This window comes from Pyxicephalus adspersus, chromosome 6 (assembly GCF_032062135.1).
Source record: "Pyxicephalus adspersus chromosome 6, UCB_Pads_2.0, whole genome shotgun sequence".
Lineage (NCBI taxonomy): Eukaryota > Metazoa > Chordata > Amphibia > Anura > Pyxicephalidae > Pyxicephalus > Pyxicephalus adspersus.
The window spans coordinates 76,598,641-76,612,343 of NC_092863.1; positions in this window are offsets into that span (position 1 = coordinate 76,598,641).

The window sequence follows — 13,703 nt, forward strand, 5'->3', positions numbered from 1 at the left end:
CATGACCTCTAACAGTAAACCATTCAATTGCAGAATCGTAAGCTAAACATTGCAACATCTAACCAGGGTTCCTCCAGAGGTTGTTAGGGGGGGGTTCCTTGAACAATGAGAAGTTTGTGATGCCAATGATGGTTTAGGTATGCGTGACATTCTTCCAAATAGCCAGCAATCCAAGAGGCATTTTTCCCACTGACCACCAGGCCAAATGTACGGTGAGCTGTGGGTATAGTAATTATAGCAGGGATTCTGTAAATATCTGAACATTATTTCAAGGGTTCCCCTTAAAAGAGGTTGAGAAAAGCTGATCAAACCTAATGAACAGAGAATGTTACTAACAAGTCACGGACAAGTAACATCCCAGACTTGAGTGAACAAATGAAAGATGGAGGCAGGTTCTTCTCACTACTGATTTAACTTCCTGCAGCCTCCTCTTGTCATCAGACAGCTCTCTATATACTGCATGTTTTCACATTGTGGCAGATGTGCCCTCTAAATGGTTCACCACCCCCTTATTTCTGCTGCTATCATCCCAAAATGATTGTATCACTATAAATGTTGGAGTCATGCATGGAGCACTTGGGACTGTGATAGAAGTCACCTGGTTGGTATGGTTTGTGAATTTTGTATAATTATTGCCATCATAGCTGACAATGACCAATGGGTAGTACATATGGGCATGCCCATGGTTTGGAGGATATCCAAGTACCGACAATCTTGGAAGAAATTATCTAGGTCTGTGAGCAACTGGTGCAACAAGGTGCTGAGTATAGTGAAGGGGTAGACATGGGTTGAATTGAGATTCCTAGTAAAACTCATATGTGTGCCTTGGGACACATTATCAATATCTCATTGTGAACCTTGTGTGTCTTAATTTTTCCGCTTTTAAAATGTCTTCACTGTGTACAGTAGACAGGTGCACATAAGGGGAACTAAAAAGCCTGTGCCGCCTCCATGTAAGGCCAGTCTGTGCCCTGCATTATAATGCTGATAAGACATGTTTCCACTGTTTAATGTCAGGATATGTGCTTGTAGTGGCTTAGTACACACATTAGTGCTTTTATACAAATATAAATGCATTTTCCACCTGGTGGGTTATTAGAACATTCACTAATGGTTTATTTAGTCTCCTGTGGATGGGATAGAACACCTGACACACAATGTTTAATTCTTACAGGGGTGGTTCTTTCCAGTAATCTAACACGGTGATCTTATAGCCATTTCAAATCATATCATACTAATAAGGTTACAAAATTATTATTTATGTGCAGAGGACAGACATGACAAAAGTTCAAATCCTTGCCTTGGGTTATGGCATAGGTATAAATGGTACCCATTTAGTTTCTTACTGGATTTCTGGACGGTCTGAACACGCTGGGGTTTCATACGTGTTACCTCTGCAGCATCGAAACCTGTGTGTTAAAGTGGGGAACCGGAGAATCTGCGATTGTTGACTTTGTTTTTTCATCCAGGGTACAGGCTATGTTATACTAACGCTGCCATCACAATCTTAGTTGTAGAAAGTCACTGACCTGGGACAAGAATGCAGTCTCCTGTCCTCCGTATTTGTTTCCTCTTTTTTTCATACGTTGTGAAGCCAGGGCAACAATGCGAGTCCCAGAAGCTGCACCTTTTTAATAGTCCCAAACCTAAGAATATTTTTGAGATGCCCCATGATTATATCCCCAGATATCCAATACTGTATATGCTTTTGTAAGAATTTTGAACAATGAAAATAGCTTATTTATCGGCACCGAGCATGCAGACATGGCTTCTGACAGCAAACAGTGGATATTATTAATAATAATAATAAACAGGATTTATATAGCGCCAACATATTACGCAGCACTGTACAATACATAGGGATATAAGAAGTGTACACAATCCTGTTAAAATGCCAGGTGTAAAATGTAATAATGTGACCTATACCCTGTACGATTTGTTAATTAAAATCTATTCAAGTAGGATATTTAGCTTTAATAGTAGTAGACATTTATATATAAATTGGTTTGGATTCCCAGGTCCTGGCTCAGATCAAACCTCACCACTGATCTGGTTACCCTCCTATGGTCTATCTTAGATGGGAAGGTACAGAGAAAATGCATACTTTGTTCATTTGCATGGAGCATTGGATTCAACATCCCGGTATTATATATTAGATAAATGCAGTTTTGGTCAAAACTTTGAAACCACTTGTAAAACCCTTTACACAATCCCATTAGCTAAGTATCTTAAATAAGGTTTTCCCGATCTGAAATTTTTCAGATTCAAAAAGGGACCTACCAAGTATGCCGGCCATTACCCATTTATTGACAGATATTAGTCCTATCTGTAGGAATGAACCCCAATATTAAGGACTTTATCTGCTAAAGTATGGAGCTCAAATGTGCCATTTGACCACGCTTCCTAATTTATTTCAGGTTGGTGATAACGGGTTTCTAAATAAATCCTTTCAAATCTGAAAACCTTAAAATCAATTGTTCCAAACAATATTTTCTAGTTGCAATTCAAATTTTATTTTACAAAGCAACCATCCACTTTATCTTATGTAAACTGTCCCCTAAAAATTTATAATATATGGAACTATGTTATATTCTCCAAAGTGTACACTGGTGGGATTGTGCATCAAAGACTACAGTAGCCATAAAATCATTATATGTTCTATACATTACACTAGGAAGTGTGTATCAGAAACTATAAAATATATAGAATATACATATACATATATATTACTATAAAAGAAACGCAGAATGCTTTTCCAGACTGTTCACTGGAGACATTGTGTATCCAACACTATAGAAGATAGAGCATAGTACTAGGTTATAATATCTATAGAACATTGGGAAATATATATTAGGTACTATAGAAGATAGAAAATTGTTTTGATCCTCATACGGTACACTTGGGAATTGTGTATCCAAGACTAAGTGTAAAATAGTGAAAGATTATATTCTCCATACAGTACACTGGAAGGATTGTGTATCAGAGAATATAGAAGATAGTCCTATGTTATAATATATAGAACATTGGGGATTGACTATCAGAAATCATAGAAGGTAGAACAAAGATATATTTGCCGGCACACTAACCTTTCACACAAGTGTTGACAGATACTGTTAGAAGTTTATATTAATGTACCAATAATCATTCCACTGGTCCTGTGATCATACTGAAGGGTTAAAATTTTTTAGTGCTGAAGATCAGCAAAGAGACTCATTATGTATAGATGAGGCCCTGCACACTGACCATGATATTTAATATCTTTGCAAGTCTGTTCTGTTTTATATTGAGTATAAAATAGCAATTTACAGTGTTTCTGTTTGTTTAATCAATATCATTTGCTCATACTGCCATGAGCCCATCCCTTTTTCATGACAGTCTAATGATTGTTTGTTTTATAGTAAGGAATAAGCGTGTTATTGCTGGGGAGGAAGCCTATAAATATAACTAATTACCATGCATAATTACCTGGATTTCTGGTTCTGTGCACCATATGTTCCATAGATGTTTTCTGCTGTTTTATTATATATTACAGTCAAATATAAAATCTTGTGTTCTATCTGGATCATGCAACTTGCTTGGTGTCTGTCATTGTCATCCTGGCATACATTATTAAAAACTGAATGTCAGATAGCTAAATCCCTAAACCTGCTAACATTCTAAACTTCTGAACATACCTGAATTTAATCCTACACATCTGTTCATTTGCTTTAAAAGTGTTCTGTCACTGTAAGAAAAAATTTGTAATGCCTGCAAAGTAAGCAATGACTCCTTTTTGTTCCTGCTGTATGCTCTGTCAAACTTCTCTTTACTGCATTTCTAAGCTTGCTGAAAGATATTCACCTACCTGCACATTTCTAGGTAGGTCTGAACCCTGGTCACCTGTTGTACTTCCAGTGTCCTTTGTGTCCTGCAATAGTTGGGGACAGTAGAAGAAAGAATTACAATTGAGGGTACCAGCTGCCAACATTTTAGAAAGTGTCAATCAAAGCTTGGATTTCTGAGTTTGGCTATGTGGGCAGTGGAACAGGAAATAATTTCTTTCTTTGCAGAGTTGGCGTAAATTATGTTTTAAATTTATTTTTACTTTAAACAATTACTTACCATGGTATTGTTTTATGTGGAAATCAGACGGAGGTGTTGTGTGTAAATGTTGGGCTTTATTTAGCCAGAGTTTTCCTTCTAATGGCATTTTTAATACCTTAGGTAAAAAGTTGCAGCCACAAAGCAATTGCATATTAATATCCACAGCAGCCCTCTGGCCCAAAAAGCTATTATTATGAAGACATGCAACAACCCACAAAACTTCCAGGCTCCCCCACCATGCTACTTCTTCAGCATGTGACTTTGTCCCGCTTTATCCACCCCGAAGATCTTTATTAGCAGAGCTCAAACTTCATGGGAGACCATTCTAATACCATATGAAGCATTTGCCTTCTTGACTATCTGGCAGCTGACCTCCATAGCAGGGCTCATGGACAGAATAATAGGGACAGACATAGGGCCACTGCACAAGTGCCCTGGATCCTCCTCAGCAAACAGGGGTTTCCATAGTCAGTTCTGCACAGGGGCCTATTGTTTTATTGGGAAAATGTAGCCATAGCCAGTGAGATCACCCAGGAACCACATAAAACGTTCAGCATGTTAAAGGGGATAGTAAAAGACTGTAGATATATTAGAAGAAATAATGGTGAGAGGCTATAAACATAGTACAGGTGTGGCTGGGGATGGAAATGCTGCAGAAGACAGTGAGATCCTTAGACTAGTAAAGATCACGGCTATTATGGGCAGCATGGTGGCCCAGAGGTTAGCATTCTGGCCTTTGCAGCGCTAGGTTCTAATCTCAGCCAGCACTCTATCTGCATGGAGTTTGCAGGTTCTCCCCATGTTTGCGTGGGTTTCCTCTGGGTATTTCGGTTTCCTCCCACATTCCAAAAACATGCAGTTACGTTAATTGGCTTCCCCCTAAAATTGTCCTTAGACTGTAATAATGACATATGACTATGGCAGGGACATTAGATTGTGAGCTCCTTTGAGGCTCAGCTAGTAATTTGACAGCGCTGCATAATATGTTGGTGCTATATAGATACTGTGTAATAATCCTTTACAAATCAATAGTCATGTTACCACTACAGACCACAGTCCAAGGGCAGCACAAAAAGTAACAAAGGGCTATAAGATTAGCACTTGAGCTTTAGAAACTCAACAGACATTCCCAGTGCTGGTGTGGAGTTAGGTAGAAATCAATAGCAGTCAGTTACAGTTTCATGTAAATGACATTTAGATATACCATTAGAGTTTACTGTAAATAACAAGATACACATTATGTTGGTATCTGAAGAAATATGTAATAAAAAACTATAACCCACAAACATTGGATTCCAGCTTTAAGTAGCTTAGTGTGGTCAGGACTTGGATTGGCAGTGCTGCGTGTTTGTCATTGTATACCCTGGGGTGGCTGCAGCTTCCGGCATCTCTTGGAACATGGCATGCTCCACAATCTATTGATCCAGCTGAGAAAGGAATATTAAAAGGAGAAAATTAAATAGACGCTTCAGAAGTGCTCTAAGGATTTCCATGTCATAGTGAAGCCATTCAGACCACAGTATGCCCCACACATTAAAATGCTGGGAGTGGTAGGGAACCATGTTGTATTGTACATGCAGCTTTGGTGGATCATGGTGTGGTTCCAGAAAACACCAAGCTGCCTTTGGCTGCTCAGTTTCTTCTCCTCTGGAGTAAGAACAGCACCGCAGCTGCAACTACTTGTAAATGCGTTTACCTGGGGTGTGGTTTCCTACACCTAGGGGCTGTCACGAATAACAGGGAGGGGAGGGAAACAGAAAGGTTTTACTCACTACTAGGCCTCAAATGACTAGGGAAAAGGGAATAGTTACCCCTTGCAGTCACCCTAACTCCTAACCGTATGAGGATCCCCTGATGGTGGGAATACTCATACGCAGGAACCTAGTCCCTACTAGCCCTGTATAGCCCTAGCAGTAGTGTCTGGCTTGAGACTACTGGTTCCTTCCCCTATGAAGGACCCAGTGTCTCCCTGAGGCCTAGTAAACAACTAAATAACCATAAAACACCAAAAGTAAAGCAACTTATCTTATTAGCAGATATAAACAGGAACACAGGATGGCTCAACACTCCAGCTATTCACAATCCAGCAGTGAATTTCAACCACACAGCATGAAGTGTGAGGCCAGACTAAATGGAGGAGCAGTAATGACCACCAGCTGCACCTGATACAAGGGGAGTGGTCATTACAAACAACAACACAGAAACAAGTAAAAACAAAGAGGCTGTCAGATAATCACACATGCAGCTTGTCTGACAGATCATCAAACTTCAGTCACGGAAGGGACCGTGACAGGGGCACAGCAGAAGATTGGTATGTGCCCAAGAGTGCCCTACTGCACTAAAAGGGGCCTAAAGGTTTGCCCCGGCACCTATTACTACTGCTTTTTTGTAAACACAAACATATTTTAAAAATTTAAAAAACTTTTAATAAACAAAATATTTTCTACTTTTGTGAATGACTTGTTATACCTGTCAGACACAAAATTAGAGAGAGTTTGACAAAGGGACAGAAAATGTGTTTTGTTTTTAATAAACGCAGATATCTTTAGCAGATATCTAGTTCCTACCCGGTTGTATCTGTCAGAATGGAATGATTCCTAGAATAGATATTCTTATACCTGAATTTTATGTAACAAACTGTATTTTTCATTCCAGGCAGTGGAATGGAGCAGGAGGTGAGTAAAATGAAGGTGAGTGCATGGTGCCGGAGGAAGGGGATTAAAATGAAACCTTTTGCATTGGCCAACACAAGCAGATCATAGCTTAACATACGTGTTATTTTACATGTCAATCATGTGTTATTTTGTGTTATTTTACATGTCAATCATGTGAAAAAGCTATTAGTTCTTTCCTGATTTTAACCCCATTTGACTGAAACCTAATAAGTGACCAGCTATGCTCCAGATCCAGGCAATGAAGCAGCTTTGAGTTCTAGAGCTGGAACCTTGTCAACACAAGTCAGAAGACATTTTATATGGGGGGTATTAAAGGTGACCTACTGTGGATAGGTTGTCATGGATTAAGGTATCTGCTAATTCTGCCTGTGAGGGCCAGTACATTGTAGTCTCATTTTCCCTGGGAATGGTATTTTTACATTTATTTACAAATTTGACAGCAGGAATGCTAAATAAGACGATTAACCAGAAACTCATAAAAAGAGATCTCACTTATGTACTCCTGCATATTCCTACAGCCGATGTCTGTTCTCCAATATAATAACTTTACCTGCCTCATCACAAATTTTTAAATACACCCACCTGCCCCCGTTCCATGGCAGGCTCCACCATCTTCTATGATGTCCTCCTTCTGGTTTCGATCTTTGGCCATCTATATTGGCGTAACTCCTGTGCAGGTGTATGGGAGTCCATTCAGTCCTGGCAGCCACCAGGGAATGGGTTGGGTATCCCCGCTTTCTACGCTAATTTGTGAATGCGCAGCTCAGCACTTGCTAAAAAAAATAAAGCAATCAGATTCACTGGGACAAGTAATATGTAATTCTGCAATAAATAAATGTCTGATTGCAATTTTTCAAAGTGCAATTTTATTTCTGCTTTAACATAACACTGCATTATTATTTATAGCTAGAACGACACCTTTGAATCTCAATCACAAATCCTTTTAGTTTAGGAGACATTTGTCATGATTACATAAATTTAGTTATTATAAAACCTACAAAATATATAAAAAGTTTGTGTTTTGTTTGCTACTTTCTTGTCTTCACCTCTCTCCTTCTAGAATTACATTGATGTGACAGGCTTTTCCTGCACTAAAGTGTTCATACCTGAAACCAGTTATGCAATCACCTTGATAGTGAAACTATTTCTGAGATTAAGGAAATATTTCAGTGCTGTGATTACTTTGTACCAGCAGATAAAGCCAAAGTGTGACTTGTTATGTTTGCATTCAAGTCTTGACATGACTGTGTGATGTACCATTCACTGAGCCCTTCAGGTACAAAATACAAGTTCACCATGTAGTAATGTAAAAGAAACCTATGGGCAGCCATTGCCCACTTTAAGATTAAAGTTGTCTCTCATCCTCCAGCTTTAATAACTCGAGGCACTTATCCAAAAACCAGTTTGTAGATAAAAACTTCACAATTTCATGATTTGCATATGTTTTTGTGGCAATGACTCAGAAAGAACTGAAGCCACAGGAACAGTGTAACAACGAGAACTGCCCATTGCTTATCTCTCTTTTTTGGCAGTAGAGAGGAGTAGGATGTTAGGCTCAGTTCACCTTTTGTGTACTTGCATATCTTTAAACAGAGTCTATAATAATTTGAAACAATGAGTTTAAAATGGTTTGTTTGTTCTGTCTTTGGTAAATTAAAGTGAACTTACTTTGGCATAGACACAGACTTGTCCTTTAAGAAATCCAGTCACGCATATAGCATTCTTGGCATTTATCTGATTCTGTGCCTGGTTCAATGAACTTATCTAAAATCCAAGAACAGGTAATGTTTTAATTTATGACTACTTTTATCTACCAAATTTTGAAAATGACTTTTCTGGAGAGCCAAAATCAGACACAATTCTTTACATTAAATATAACTAATATTATATACTGTCATTTTTATATAATATTATGGGTAAATCTATTTGTATTTTCATTTCAAAAAGTAAATTCCAACAGTACAGTCATAAGAAAGAACAATAGTTCACCTAATAAAGATTCATATAATGTTAAGTGATCTTCTAATACATTATTGTTAGTTTGCATTTCAGAGACAAAAGGTGAAATTTGCTAAGTGTCATTACTAAGTTTTTATTTGCCCCTCCACAATTAAAAAAAAAAAAAAAAAAAACGTTTTAAAGGATTGTGAATCATTAAGTAACAATACTCCAATGTTAGGGACTCCAGTGTCCGGTTCAATCCTGCATAGTATTTGATGTAAGTGAGGTACAATTTTCGGCCATTCCTAAGCAATGGTGTGTGCAGTTACTTATCCGAATAGGTACTCCTAATACCACGTCAGTCATCACTGTCTGCTTCTAATGACTTCACTGCATGGACTATGGAAACACTGTTGGGCAAGAAAACATTCTCTTCAAAGTACTGGTATACCAAGTTTTCCAACACCAGAACATGTCCCAATCCTTTGGGACGGGGGACTGTTGTTCAAATCCCAGGACAGTCCTACAGGATCTCAGATGGTTGGGTGGTCTATATTGTACAGAACTGTTATTACTGTTATTATAGTTAAACTATGTTAAAGTTACATACAAACCCACACCCGGTTTAGCAGTTTCTTAGCATTCCTACTCACTAGCCCCTCAAAGTAAGCAAACAGAGGTTACCTGAAGTGAATAAAGAATGTAGCTTGTCAATCATTTAATTCTAGTGATTTTGATTACAAATAGAAATTGTATACAAATGTAATACTTCTCCATATAAATCAACATTAGTTTACTTTCCTATACCAGTCATAACTTTTACCAATCTTTTAGTGTAATGGACAGTTTCAATGACTAAAAGTAGGAGAGGGCAGATGGGATGGGGCCAGACCGGACCTACTTCTCTTCATAGCCATAGTTATTATCTGCATATAATTCCTGCTGCCTGTATCTCTATATGATCTAATGATAATTTTGGGAAATGTTTCAATAAAGGGTATAATCTCATTATTTTTATTTGTTTTCATCTTTTCCATGTGTTATCCTGCAATCTTGTCTCTACAAAGCTAAACAAATTAAAATTCCTCAGTGACCTTTAAAATATGCCCGGTATTTACAGAACAAAAGTTATACGAAAATAAACCCGGACAAGGCTCATAAACAGTAATGGTGTTGGCTGCTGTTCTGAGTATTAGAGGTCACAAGATAAATGTAAGTAAATAGTGTAAAGGAATATATGACATTTATGTCCAACGTGAGATACTTATATAAGTAAGAATAAGACATTGAACAAGTTACACAACTTACATTACTTCCACCTGTAGAGTTTTGTAAACTTTCAATTGTTCTTTCAAAGTTTACAAAAAATATAAAAATGACACCAGTATTGCAACTTCTGCAGGAATTTCAGAAATTTTGCTGTTCTGATGGTAAACCCAGATTAGTAACCTGGCAACATTGGGCTTTCACAGTGGCCACTCCACCTTGAAGTGTATGTCAAGCTCAAACATGTATCTTAGGTTTAGACTGAGGTAGGGTTTAACCCCCCTGGCGGTATTCCGGAGCGTGGCTCAGGGTTAATTTTATGTACCAGAAGCGGTAACCCCGAGCCACGCTTGGGGTAGCATTGTAAAGAACCTACCTGCTCCCCACGATCCAGTGGCATCCCCCAGCGATGCCGGCTTCTGTGTTCCCTGGCATCGCATCCCTGGAGTGATCCATGGGATGCGTGAAGCGTCCGTACACCGGGGAGGCTTGGCCTGGCGTCAAATTTAAAAGAAGATTACATTGTAATCTGCTTTTAACACATTGATCACAGTAATAAAGTGATAAAAAAATCCAAATAGTAAATAATTAATGAATACTAATTTAACAATATTATTGCACCCTTGTTTAGACAGATTTCAATGTTTTTGATGTGATTGAATTATTAAACTTATTGTTATATTATTTTAATATTTTTAATATTTTTTATTTTTAATTATTTATTATATTATAAGTTATGATTTGTGTTTCAAACTTTATCATACCCGGGAGTTATTCCTAATAATTACAGGCCTGCAAAATTAAACAACAAATTTCCGTGCAATGTACAATGTACCACTTTTGACTTAAAAAATACTGACATAATTAGACAGCCAGGGAGGTTAAACCCCCCTGCTGGTATTTTACTGTTATCCAGTTTCTTTAGATTAGGACCCCTTTCAGACTTGCAGTAAACCACAACACTGTGCAACATACTCAATAAGTCTCGCAACAACTCCCATTTAACTGTATGGGAGTGGTTGGGGAACCACTTTGCACATTGACTTGAACGTGGTTGCATTTTATATTGCGGTGGGGTTGCAGCATAGCAGTGGCTTTTTTCTCTCGAGGAAGATCCACTCCACCATTGCAAACACATGGTCAACGTATGCATGGAGACAGTTTTCCAAGCACCTGGAAGGAGCAAACCATGTGGTTTTTAACTGCAAGCCTGAAAGGAGCCTTACTCTCATTTCCACTTCCTGCAGACAGTGTTTTACCAGACAGACAGTGATGGGAACTGTCCAACACCACACAAAAATAAAAATTGTGATTACCGATACTTTATGTCTGGAAACTTTGCTAACAGTCGAGATGCTACACCTAACATCTCACCAGTGGCTGCCCAAAGGAAACGCATGGGGGTGGTTGTGAGCACTTCAATACTACCTGCTACTGGCAAAAGTTCAAACACTCATTCATAAGAACAAGATAGCAACTGGGGAAGCCAAGTGTCTGGTAAGGTTCCCCTCAGGAATCCCTGTTACCACTCTCTGAACAAGCCCTAACACCCCATCCACATGCAGTATTTGGAGCACTACATAGACAACTGCCAATTTTGGACCTTGAAAATAAAAAAGTACTGATACATTTATTTATACATTAAAGTGCATTTTGTAGATCAAATATCTGATTGCCTTATGGTGGTCTCCAACCTTTTGGAGCTCACGGACCACTAAATGCACAGACTCTGGACCACGCGGGGAGCCATGCGTCACTCAAAGGGGAAGAAACTTTCCCATAGTGATGTCATGATGCCAGAACCCGCACACTCTCCCATTGCAGGTTTGAGCCTGTCCAGAGACACAACCCGCCACCCCTCTTAGCCTGCGATGCGTACAGGGTACATGATCCATGGCTCTGGCCGGTGCACCCCCCCAGGAGGTAAGGAGAAGGACCCCGCTGGGGGGTGCACCAGCCAAAGCCGTGAACCACCTGTCAGATGGCACCCCTGCCTTAGGGAATCAAGAAGGAATTTTTTCTCTTTGATGTAATCAATTGGACCATGCTATATAAGGGTGTTTTTACTTTCCTCCAAATAAACTGTGCATATAGGTTTTGATCTAAAATATGCAGGCAATATGTTTATTTCCTCTGTGGTTGAGCTTGATCTGTGTATTTTTTTCAACCTGAACAACTATGTAAAAAAACTACATTGTACATACTCAAAACTTTATTCACATTTGTGCAAGCGTATATTATAATTGCACTTTTTAAAGGCATCCCAATACACATTGGTCCATGGATGGACCGATGGAACAATATGTGAGAAATTATCATTATTATTGAGGTCAATATCCAATAAAATATGAATAATAATTCAATACTAATAATTCCTCCTGTAAGTTCTGAGTTGGTCATCAGTGAAGGAGAATACACACAACAATTGCGTATAAAAATGTTATATTGTTTAAGGAATCATTTATGGGGGAAAAGAGTTACAAATCACAACAAATATTAACACTACAGACAGGGCCTATCATTACCCTGCTTTGGCCAGCAATTCTCTGTGTGCCCTCTCTATGGGTCGCTCCTCTCCGTCCTGTCTTTTATCCTGGTTTTACATCCCCTCTTTGTTGTGTAATACATCCCCCCAATGTCATCTAGGCTACATCAAGGCTACTATAGGTGTGTCAACATTGATGGCCACATCAAGATTCTTTATCCCAGGTATGATAATCAGATACGGGAATTCAAACTGGTCTCTACAAATCTGGCATTAAACAAACACTGGATTGATTAGGTTGCTACCCCTCAAATAATGTTTTTGTCATGATCAAGAAAAGCAGAAAAACTTGTTTGGATGCAAAGGATCTATAAACAAAAGATACAAACTCTAGTATACACAATAGATACACTATTACAAGCCTGGTTACACATAAACAAAGGGTATATAAAATGTATAGTACAAAGGTTTTGATAGTATTTGGCCATACCATGGAAATGTTACAAGTAGGTGTATGTGCTGACCAAGACACTATAACAAACCTATAGGAATCAATGGTAGGTAAAAAACATGTATAGGACCCCATTATCATTGCTAACAGCAGCAATACTGTACTAATATTAAAACATATTATACAGGTCAAATAATTATCATGTATGAGTTTTAGAGCATGTTAATTTATTAATATTCAGCATTATTTATATAGCACTGGCATATTATGCAGCGCTGTACAAAGTCCCTGGTCATGTCACTAGCTGTGTCTCAAAGGAGCTCACCATCTAATGTCCCTACCATAGTCATGTATCTTTAATACAGTCTAAGGACAATTAACCTCACTGCATGTTTTTGGAATGTGGGAGAATTTGAAAATTCAAAGTTCAGTGATCACCAGAACATAAGTACAGGGGAAAATATCCAATACCCAACTTTGAACTTTAGTGATTTGGGCAGGTGGGTGTTGCAGAAAGAGACAGGCGATGTCCCTTCTGCAATAACATCGTACCTGGCTGATTGTGGCAGGAATATGTGAAAAGGCTGAGCTTGCACAGCTTTGGTTAAACCAGGCATTCCTGACTTCCCTTGTGTGTGCCGGGGATAGATGACCCGTGTGGGGGTGATGTCACCCCTGCATGGTCAAAGATCCTTGCTGGGCAGAAGAAGAAGGAAAAATGGTGGGGCACAACGAAGGAGCATGGATAGATAAGTGCTACAGGGTTTGGTTCCACTTTAAGGTGGTAACTGACTAAAGGATT